Source organism: Pseudorca crassidens, unplaced genomic scaffold, assembly GCF_039906515.1.
Source record: "Pseudorca crassidens isolate mPseCra1 unplaced genomic scaffold, mPseCra1.hap1 Scaffold_63, whole genome shotgun sequence".
In the NCBI taxonomy this organism is placed as follows: Eukaryota; Metazoa; Chordata; class Mammalia; order Artiodactyla; family Delphinidae; genus Pseudorca; species Pseudorca crassidens.
Genome location: NW_027136315.1, coordinates 1,525,215 through 1,536,185, shown reverse-complemented (window position 1 = coordinate 1,536,185; position 10,971 = coordinate 1,525,215). Strand labels below are relative to the sequence as shown.

Below are 10,971 nucleotides of genomic sequence, written 5' to 3'. Positions count from 1 at the left end.
GTAGGCTTTTCTATGGTGACAGTGTGGTATACTGTTCCCCCGCCAAGATTATTAGCTCCCCTCTGGGTGCAGTAAGTCCTGCAAGCAGTAGTCTACTCTTTTGGGACACACTCTTGTTGTTTTATGAGAGAAACTCCAGGTCAAGTGATGTTCACACGAGTCGTCATGGTGCCCTGTTGCCCCCGGTTATCTCTCTGGATGTTGGAGTTGGAGGGCCTCCTCACTCGAGGTCAGTGTGCCCACGGAGCGAACCCTGCAACTTCAGGGCATGGTTGGTGGTTAGGATCACCACGTGGGGTCCTTTTCCCTTAGGAGGGAGGTGGCCTTTTGGGCTGCTGATTTCCAGGTTTTTAGATACCGCCAGTATCTTGGCCAGATGTGGCAGTGGGCCAAGCCCCTTAGTGACCGTAGTTTATCCTACCTGGATGGCATTCTTGCATTGTTCCATTTCAAGTGGTCCCAGTTTTTGCACTAATTCTCCAATGGCGATTCACCTTTCACCGGGAATGTAAAGGTCAAAGGGTTTAGCTAAATTAGGGAGTTCCAGGGCAAGGGTCTGAATTGACTGCTCTTTCCATTCTTGAAAGGCCACTTCTGGATTCTATTCAAAAGGATCATCATCTTTTCCTTTCAGTGTTTCATATAGAGGCCCAGCTAGTAGACTGTAGTTAGGGATCCAGAAGCAGCAAACCCTGGCCTCCCCAGGAACCCCTAAGCTGTCTTCTAGTTTTAGAAAGGGGTAAGGCTGAAAATGGTTTCTTCCCTTTCCTGGGATGGGCTTCTCCGACCTTCTGTGAGAATGAAGCCCAGGCAGGTCACTGCAGTCTGTGATATTTGAGCTTTTTCTTGGACAACTTCTATCCTTTATTGGCTTGGTAGTTCAGAGGCCTCCTTAGTAGGGCTAGCGATCAGAATGTCGCCTGCATATTGAAGGAGGGTTTCCTTTTCCAGAGGTAGAACTTTTAGGTCTTTAGCTAAGCTTTCCCCAAAGATGGTGTGGGAATTTTTGCACCCTTGGGGCCGAACGGCCCGGAAGTATTGTTTTAGTTGTATGTTGAGTCCTGCCACTCACAAGCCAAAATTTCTTGTGACTCTGGGACTAATGGAATACAAAAGAAGGCATCATTGAAGACTAATACAGAATACCATGTCCTGGTGGTTGGTAGAATGACCAGCAGGGTGTAGGAATTAGGAGCAACTGGAGGTATATCCTCGGTGGCTTCACTGACTGTCCTGACATCCTTTACCAGGTCCCCAGCAGCCCATGGGACTCTCGTGGTCAGACCAATCCCAGAATATGGAGCTCACCTGGGCAGGTACCCCACCCCCACCCCAGCCCACGGGGCTCTCGTGGTCAGGCCCCTCCCAGGATACAGAGCTACCCTTGCAGATACTGTGGCAGGGCTGGGCACACAGGAACCGTGCACATAGCCCTCATTGCAGAGCACCCCCAGCTCACCTGTCGCTCAGAGCTGACACAGAGCACCTCAGAGCAGGACTTGAACTAACAAACAGCAGCTGTGACAGGTCTGTGACCCTGGGCATCACTCCGTGCGGCCTCCCTCCACCTGGTCTTCCAGAGACTTCCACTGCACCCGGGGCACCAGGCCTCTGTCTCCAACCACCACCCACCCCTCCTCTCCCTGACTCCTGGGTTCCTCTCATTAGGAGAGGGTTTTCTTGAAGTTGTCTCCCACTCATGGGCCAGATAAAATGATTAGAAAACAAGCCAAAGCTGCAGCCCCTTGTCTATCCTGACTCTCGGGAGCCCACACCTGTTCCTTGGACCTAGCCGCTTCAGCAAGTTCCATTTTCTGCAACTGTGAGCCCCTGAGGGGTGATGATTGGCTGACCTGGGCAGACTTACCGTGCCGGCCAGCCCTCCCCAGGTGTGCCTGGGTTGAGATCAATATAAATACCACTCCAGGCAGCAAGAGCCCCTGCAGCCGTGCCTGACGCCATTTTCTCTGCCCTGTCAGCAGTCTCGGGGCTGGGCTGGTGGGAGGGAGGGAGAGGCCACGGCTTTGTGGGTGGCCCAGTGTGAGTGGGGCTCTGCTGGACTTTCTGCAGCAGTTGCCAGGCTGCCACCTGCTAAAGAAGAGGATGTGTCACCCATACCTGCTGCTGGAATTTCTCCCTGGGCAGAGGTGAGGAAGGAAAAAAGCAGTGGGGGCAGGGACAGGACGGGTATCTCAGGCAGGGAAATGGAAATCTTCCAGAAGAGCACCCAGGGCCAGGACCATCCTGGCTGGCCTGCAGGCACCAAGTCGGCCGGCATGCTGTCACTCGTGTGGCTCCATGGCCCTTCCTCTAGGCTTTCAAGTCCTTGTATATATTCAGGTGTTTTACCTGGGACGGGTGGGAATAGTTCAGCAGCAACTGGCCTGGGGCTCAGCTCACGTTTACTCACAGATGCCCTGGCACGGTGCCCCAGCTTTGCAATGAGGACGCTTGTTGCGTGGGGGCTGCTGGCTGAATGGGAGACGATTCCCCACCACTGACCAACTTCAGAATTGTTTACAACTGGAGCAAGTGCCCTGATACGGTTTTCCTCTGTGTAACTGGTGGGTTCTGTGTTTTTTTTCTCTTTTTCGTTTTTGGTTCAAGGTAGATTTTATTCCTCTTTTTTGTATTTACAGATATAAGCATGGAAATAAATTATTCATATAAATACATGTATGTGCAGGGAATAATTGTTTTTTCTGTTTTATTTTTTAAATTTTATTTCTTTTTAATTTTGAATTTTATTTTATATTTTTATACAGCAGGTTCTTATTGGTTATCTATTTTATACATATAAATGTATACATGCCAATCCCAGTCTCTCAACTCCTCCCACCACCACCCCCCACAACAGCTTTCCCCCCTTGTTGTCCATACGTTTGTTGTCTACATCTGTTGCTCTATTTATGCCTTGCAAAATGGTTAATCTGTACAGTTTTTCTAGGTTCCACATATATGCATGAATATACAAGATTTGTTTTTCTCTTTCTGACTTACTTCACTCTGTATGACAGTCTCTGGATCCATCGACGTCTCTACAAATGACCCAATTTCATTCCTTTTCATGGCTTAGTAATATTCCATTTTATATATGTACCACGGCTTTATGCATTCGTCTGTCTGTGGGCATTTAGGTTGCTTCCATTACCTCGATATTGTAAATAGTGATGCAATGAACATTGCGGTGAATGTCTCTTTTTGATTTATGGTTTTGTCTGGGTATATGTCCAGTACTGGGATTGCTGTATCATATGGTAATTCTATTGTTAGTTTCTTAAGAAATTCCATATTGTTCTCCATAATGACTGTATCAATTTATATTCCCAACAATAGTGGAAGAGGGTTCCTTTTCTCCATACCCTTTCCAGCATTTTTTGTTTGTAGATTTTCTATGATGCCTATTCTACCAGGTGTGAGGTGATACCTCATTGCTGAATCCATTACGTTGAGCAAGGGGTAGGTCTTGTCTATTCCATATTTGGCTTATGGAACAGTATCTGTGCTAATTTCAAACTCTGCTTTTATGCAGCACCCCAACTCACCTTTCCCCTTAAGCAAGCATAAGATGGTTTTCTAAATTTGAGTCCCTGTTCTATTTTGTAATTCAGTTTCTGTGTAGCCAAGTTTACATTCCGTGTATTAGTGATATCTCATGATGTTTCTTTTTCTGTGTGACTTATTTCAGTTAGAATCATCATACCTGAATCCACTCATTATGCTGCTATGGGCCTGATGACATAGATTTCATTGCTGAGTGATATTGCATTCTACGTAAGTACCACAACTTCTTTATCCATTTTTCACTTTCTGCAATATTGAACTTGTACCGTAAACGAGGTTCTTGTAAACAGAGCCGTCCCAAACTTTGGGGTGGCTGTGTCTTTTTGATTTTAATTTCCCTAAGCTATAGGACCATAAGTGGAAGTGCCCTAGGCTCTGTTGCTTTGTTTTTTAGATGTTTCAGGAAACACCATACACTTCTCCCAAGTGGCTGTTGGCAATTTACATCCACCCATCAGCATAACAAGGCTCTCAGTTCTCCATGGCCTGTCCTGCCTTTCTGGATTTTACACTTTTTTCAGATGGCCCTTTTGACCGGGGGGAAGTGAGACTTCATTGTAGTGCAGGTTTCCTTCGCAAGCTTGCTTGGTTGGACAAAAAGGGCGTATTCGTTTTTTCCTGAATATATTCAGGAAAAAACACATACGCACTTTTTGGCCAAGTGCATCATTGTGGACGTTCTGCCTATTTTCCTAACTTTAAATGCAATTCCAGTCTACCTCCTGAAATCGGTTTCCTGCAATTCTGCCCCGCTTTCAAGTCCTCTTGGCAGCCTTACTTCAGTATATTTTTGGACGATAGCTGTCATTTATAACTCTGCAGGTTTGTGAATTACAGATCCCCTGAGCTCCTTTCTTCAACTCGCTTTCTTGTGAGCTGGCCGCAACACCGCAGGATTGCTTCAGGCCCTAATCTGGTTCCATCACGGCATGCTGAGCCTTTGGTTAATTCCTGTTCCTGGTGGGAAATGAGAGTTAAATTGCCCATCCAGACACCTCCAGATACTCCCTCATTTGTTCTCCCTATTCCTGTTCATCTTCCACAGAAATTGCAAACTGGGCCAAACAGTAGGTTAAAGGCACTGACTCTCCAAGTCGCGAGAGGGTTAGTAAAGCGTCTGGAATGTTGCTCCCGAGTACCAGGGGACGAAAACTGAGACATATTTGAACACGTCTCCCAATCACACGGTTCAACATACTCTAGGTTCCACATGCATGTTTTAGCTGAAGGAAGAATACCTTAAACCTGGAGAGTTGAGACCCGTGGAATGGGTACCATGCAATATGACTTCAAAGGGTCTTCATTTGCTCACCGAACCTCTCCAATGTTACCACTGCTGCGTTTATGCCCCGGTACACATGCCTGATTCTCTTTCAGAGAGATAGCCATCCATAGGTTTTAAGATACTTACTAGTCAGGTACATTCTTAGGCGTTTAATATGGGGTGTTGAGTCCATTACGTTGAGCAAGGAGTAGCTCTTGTCTATTCCATATTTGGCTTAAGGAACTTTATCTGTGCTCATTTCAATCTCTGGATTTATGTAGCACCCCAACTCACCTTTCCCCTTAAGCAAGCATAAGTTGGTTTTCTGAATTTGAGACCCTGTTCTGTTTTGTAATTCAGTTCCTGTGTAGCCGAGTTTACATTCCGTGTATTAGTGATATCTTATGATGTTTCTTTTTCTGTGTGACTTATTTCAGTTAGAATCATCATACCTGAATCCACTCATTATGCTGCTACGGGCCTGATGACATAGATTTCATTGCTGAGTGATATTGCATTGTACGTAAGTACCACAACTTCTTTATCCATTTTTCACTTTCTGCGATATTGAACTTGTACCATAAATGAGGTTCTTGTAAACGGAGCCGTCCCAACCTTTGGGGTGGCTGTGTCTTTTTGATTTTAATTTCCCTAAGCTATAGGACCATAAGTGGAAGTGCCCTAGGCTCTGTTGCTTTGTTTTTTAGATGTTTCAGGAAACACCACACACTTCTCCCAAGTGGCTGTTGGCAATTTACATCCTACCCATCAGCATAACAAGGCGCCCAGTTCTCCATGGCCTGTCCTGCCTTTCTGGATTTTACACTTTTTTCAGATGGCCCTTTTGAGCGGGGGGAAGTGAGACTTCATTGTAGTGCAGATTTCCTTTGCAAGCTTGCTTGGTTGGCTAAAAAGTGCGTATGCGTTTTTTCCTGAATATATTCAGGAAAAAACGCATACGCCCGTTTTGGCCAAGTGCATCATTGTCTACGTTCTGCCTCTTTTCCTATGCTTTCAATGCAATTCCAGTCTACCTCCTGATATCGGTTTCCTGCAATTCTGCCCCGCTTTCAAGTCCTCTTGGCAGCCTTACTTCAGTATATTTTTGGACAATAGCTGTCATTTATAACTCTGCAGGTTTGTGAATTACAGTTCCCCTGAGCTCCTTTCTTCAACTCGCTTTCTTGTGAGCTGGCCAAAACACCGCAGGATTGATTCAGGTGCTAATCTGGTTCCGGCACGGCACACTGAGCCTTTGGTTAATTCCTCTTCCTGGTGGGAAATGAGAGTTAAATTTGCCCGTCCAGACACCTCCAGCTAGTCTCTCATTGGTTCTCCCATTTCCTGTTCATCTTCCGCAGAAATGGCAAACTGGGCCAAACACCAGGTTAAAGGCACTGACTCTCCAAGTCGGGAGAGTGTTAGTAAAGCGTCTGGAATGTTGCACCCGAGTACCAGGGGAAGAAAACTGAGTCATATTTGAACACGTCTCCCGATCACACGGTTGATCATACTATGAGTTCCACATGCATGTTTTAGCTGAAGGAAGAATACCTTAAACCTGGTGAGTTGAGACCCGTGGAATGGGTACCATGCAATATGACTTCAAAGGGTCTTCATTTGCTCACCGAACCTCTCCAATCCTATCACTGCTGCGTTTATGCCCCTGTACACATGCTTGATTCTCTTTCGGAGACATAGCAATCCATAGGTTTTAAGATACTTACTAGTCAGGTACATTCTTAGGCGTTTAATATGCGGTGTTGAGTCCATTTCGTTGAGCAAGGAGTAGCTCTTGTCTATTCCATATTTGGCTTAAGGAACTTTATCTGTGCTCATTTCAATCTCTGGTTTTATGCAGCACCCCAACTCACCTTTACCCTTAAGCAAGCATAAGTTTTTTTTCTAAAATTGAGACACTGTTCTGTTTTGGAATTCAGTTCCTGTGTAGCCAAGTTTACATTCCGTGTATTAGTGATATCTTATGATGTTTCTTTTTCTGTGTGACTTATTTCAGTTAGAATCATCGTACCTGAATCCACTCATTGTGCTGATATGGGCCTGGTGACATAGATTTCATTGCTGAGTGATACTGCATTGTACGTAAGTACAAGTTCTTTATCCATTTTTCACTTTCTGTGATATTGAACTTGTACGGGAAACGAGGTTCTTGTAAACAGAGGCGTCCCAAACTTTGGGGTGGCTGTGTCTTTTTGATTTTAATTTCCCTAAGCTATAGGACCATAAGTGGAAGTGCCCTAGGCTCTGTTGCTTTGTTTCTTAGATGTTTCAGGAAACACCATACACTTCTCCCGAGTGTCTGTTGGCAATTTACATCCCGCCCATCAGCATAACAAGGCTCCCAGTTCTCCATGGCCTGTCCTACCTTTCTGGATTTTACACTTTTTTCAGATGACCCTTTTGACGGGGGGAAGTGAGACTTCATTGTAGTGCAGATTTCCTTTGCAAGCTTGCTTGGTTGGCCAAAAAGGGCGTATGCGTTTTTTCCTGAATATATTCAGGAAAAAACGCATACGCCCTTTTTGGCCAAGTGCATCATTGTGGACGTTCTGCCTCTTTTCCTATGCTTTCAATGCAATTCCAGTCTACCTCCTGAAATCGGTTTCCTGCAATTCTGCCCCGCTTTCAAGTCCTCTTGGCAGCCTTACTTCAGTATATTTTTGGACGATAGCTGTCATTTATAACTCTGCAGGTTTGTGAATTACAGTGCCCCTGAGCTCCTTTCTTCAACTCGCTTTCTTGTGAGCTGGCCGCAACACCGCAGGATGGCTTCAGGCCCTAATCTGGTTCCGACACGGCACGCTGAGCCTTTGGTTAATTCCTCTTCCTGGTGGGAAATGAGAGTTAAATTTGCCCGTCCAGACACCTCCAGCTAGTCTCTCATTGGTTCTCGCTATTCCTGTTCATCTTCCGCAGAAATTGCAAACTGGGCCAAACAGGAGGTTAAAGGGACTGACTCTCCAAGTCGGGAGAGTGTTAGTAAAGCGTCTGGAATGTTGCACCCGAGTACCAGGGGAGGAAAACTGAGACATATTTGAACACATCTCCCGTTCACACGGTTGATCATACTGTGCGTTCCACATGCATGTTTTAGCTGAAGGAAGAATACCTTAAACCTGGAGAGTTGAGACCCGTGGAATGGGTACCATGCAATATGACTTCAAAGGGTCTTCATTTGCTCACCGAACCTCTCCAATCCTATCACTGCTGCGTTTATGCCCCTGTACACACGCTTGATTCTCTTTTGGAGACATAGCAATCCATAGGTTTTAAGATACTTACTAGTCAGGTACATTCATAGGCGTTTAGTATGGGGTGTTGAGTCCATTTCGTTGAGCAAGGAGTAGCTCTTGTCTATTCCATATTTGGCTTAAGGAACTTTATCAGTGCTCATTTCAATCTCTGGTTTTATGCAGCACCCCAACTCACCTTTCCCCTTAAGCAAGCATAAGTTGGTTTTCTAAATTTGAGACCCTGTTCTGTTCTGTAATTCAGTTCCTGTCTAGCCAAGTTTACATTCTGTGTATTAGTGATATCTTATGATGTTTCTTTTTCTGTGTGACTTATTTCAGTTAGAATCATCGTACCTGAATCCACTCATTATGCTGCTACGGGCCTCGTGACAGAGATTTCATTGCTGAGTGATACTGCATTGTACGTAAGTTCCACAAGTTCTTTATCCATTTTTCACATTCTGTGATGTTGAACTTGTAAGGTAAACGAGGTTCTTGTAAACAGAGGCGTCCCAAACTTTGGGATGGCTGTGTCTTTTTGATTTTAATTTCCCTAAGCTATAGGACCATAAGTGGAAGTGCCCTAGGCTCTGTTGCTTTGTTTTTTAGATGTTTCAGGAAACACCATACATTTCTCCCTAGTGTCTGTTGGCAATTTACATCCCGCCCATCAGCATAACAAGGCTCCCAGGTCTCCTTGGCCTGTCCTGCCTTTCCGGAATTTACACTTTTTTCAGATGGCCCTTTTGACCGGGGGGAAGTGAGACTTTATTGTAGTGCAGATTTCCTTTGCAAGTTTCCTTGGTTGGCCAAAAAGGGCGTATGCGTTTTTTCCTGAATATATTCAGGAAAAAACGCATACGCCCTTTTTGGCCAAGTGCATCATTGTGGACGTTCTGTCTCTTTTCCTATGCTTTCAATGCAATTCCAGTCTACCTCCTGAAATCGGTTTCCTGCAATTCTGCCCCGCTTTCAAGTCCTCTTGGCAGCCTTACTTCAGTATATTTTTGGACGATAGGTGTCATTTATAACTCTGCAGTTTTGTGAATTACAGTGCCCCTGAGCTCCTTTCTTCAACTCACTTTCTAGTGAGCTGGCCGCAACACCGCAGGATGGCTTCAGGCCCTAATCTGGTTCCGGCACGGCACGCTGAGCCTTTGGTTATTTCCTCTTCCTGGTGGGAAATGAGAGTTAAATTTGCCCGTCCAGACACCTCCAGCTAGTCTCTCATTGGTTCTCCCTATTCCTGTTCATCTTACGCAGAAATTGCAAACTGGGCCAAACAGGAGGTTAAAGGCGCTGACTCTCCAAGTGCGGAGAGTGTTAGTAAAGCGTCTGGAATGTTGCACCCGAGTACCAGGGGAGGAAAACTGAGACATAGTTGAACACGTCTCCCGTTCACACGGTTGATCATACTCTGGGTTCCACATGCATGTTTTAGCTGAAGGAAGAATACCTTAAACCTGGGTAGTTGAAACCCGTGGAATGGGTACCATGCAATATGACTTCAAAGGGTCTTCATTTGCTCACCGAACCTCTCCAATCCTATCACTGCTGCGTTTATGCCCCTGTACACTCGCTTGATTCTCTTTCGGAGACATAGCAATCCATAGGTTTTAAGATACTTACTAGTCAGGTACATTCTTAGGCGTTTAATATGCGGTGTTGAGTCCATTTCGTTGAGCAAGGAGTAGCTCTTGTCTATTCCATATTTGGCTTAAGGAACTTTATCTGTGCTCATTTCAATCTCTGGTTTTATGCAGCACCCCAACTCACCTTTCCCCTTAAGCAAGCATAAGTTGGTTTTCTAAATTTGAGACCCTGTTCTGTTCTCTAATTCAGTTCCTGTGTAGCCAAGTTAAATTCCGTGTATTAGTGATATCTTATGATGTTTCTTTTTCTGTGTGACTTATTTCAGTTAGAATCATCATACCTGAATCCACTCATTGTGCTGCTAAGGGCCTGATGACATAGATTTCATTGCTGAGTGATATTGCTTTGTAAGTAAATACCACAACTTCTTTATCCATTTTTCACTTTCTGCGATGTTGAACTTGTACTGTAAACGAGGTTCTTGTAAACAGAGCCGTACCATACTTTGGGGTGGCTGTGTCTTTTTGATTTTAATTTCCCTAAGCTATAGGACCATAAGTGGAAGTGCCCTAGGCTCTGTTGCTTTGTTTTTTAGATGTTTCAGGAAACACCATACACTTCTCCCGAGTGTCTGTTGGCAATTTACATCCCTCCCATCAGCATAACAAGGCTCCCAGTTCTCCATGGCCTGTCCTGGCTTTCTGGATTTTACACTTTTTTCAGATGGTCCTTTTGACCGGGGGGAAGTCAGACTTCATTGTAGTGCAGATTTCCTTTGCAAGCTTGCTTGGTTGGCCAAAAAGGGCGTATGCGTTTTTTCCTGAATATATTCAGGAAAAAATGCATACGCCCTTTTTGGCCAGGTGCATCTTTGTGGACGTTCTGCCTCTTTTCCTATGCTTTCAATGCAATTCCAGTCTACCTCCTGAAATCGGTTTCCTGCAATTCTGCCCCGCTTTCAAGTCCTCTTGGCAGCCTTACTTCAGTATATTTTTGGACGATAGCTGTCATTTATAACTCTGCAGGTTTGTGAATTACAGTGCCCCTGAGCTCCTTTCTTCAACTCGCTTTCTTGTGAGCTGGCCGCAACACCGCAGGATGGCTTCAGGCCCTAATCTAGTTCCGGCACGGCACGCTGAGCCTTTGGTTATTTCCTCTTCCTGGTGGGAAATGAGAGTTAAATTTGCCCGTCCAGACACCTCCAGCTAGTCTCTCATTGGTTCTCCCTATTCCTGTTCATCTTCCGCAGAAATTGCAAACTGGGCCAAACAGGAAGTTAAAGGCGCTAACTCTCCA

At 45.2% G+C, this 10,971-nt stretch overlaps 1 long non-coding RNA gene across 1 annotated transcript in view; it reads left to right on the top strand.

Moving 5' to 3' along the window:
• Positions 1-3,691: 3,691 nt before the first annotated feature.
• LOC137218215 (uncharacterized) overlaps positions 3,692-10,971 on the top strand; it is a 58,061-nt gene continuing 50,781 nt past the window's right edge. The window contains exon 1 of the long non-coding RNA XR_010940534.1: positions 3,692-3,774. This is a non-coding gene — a long non-coding RNA (uncharacterized lncRNA). The remainder of the gene's footprint in view (positions 3,775-10,971) is intronic.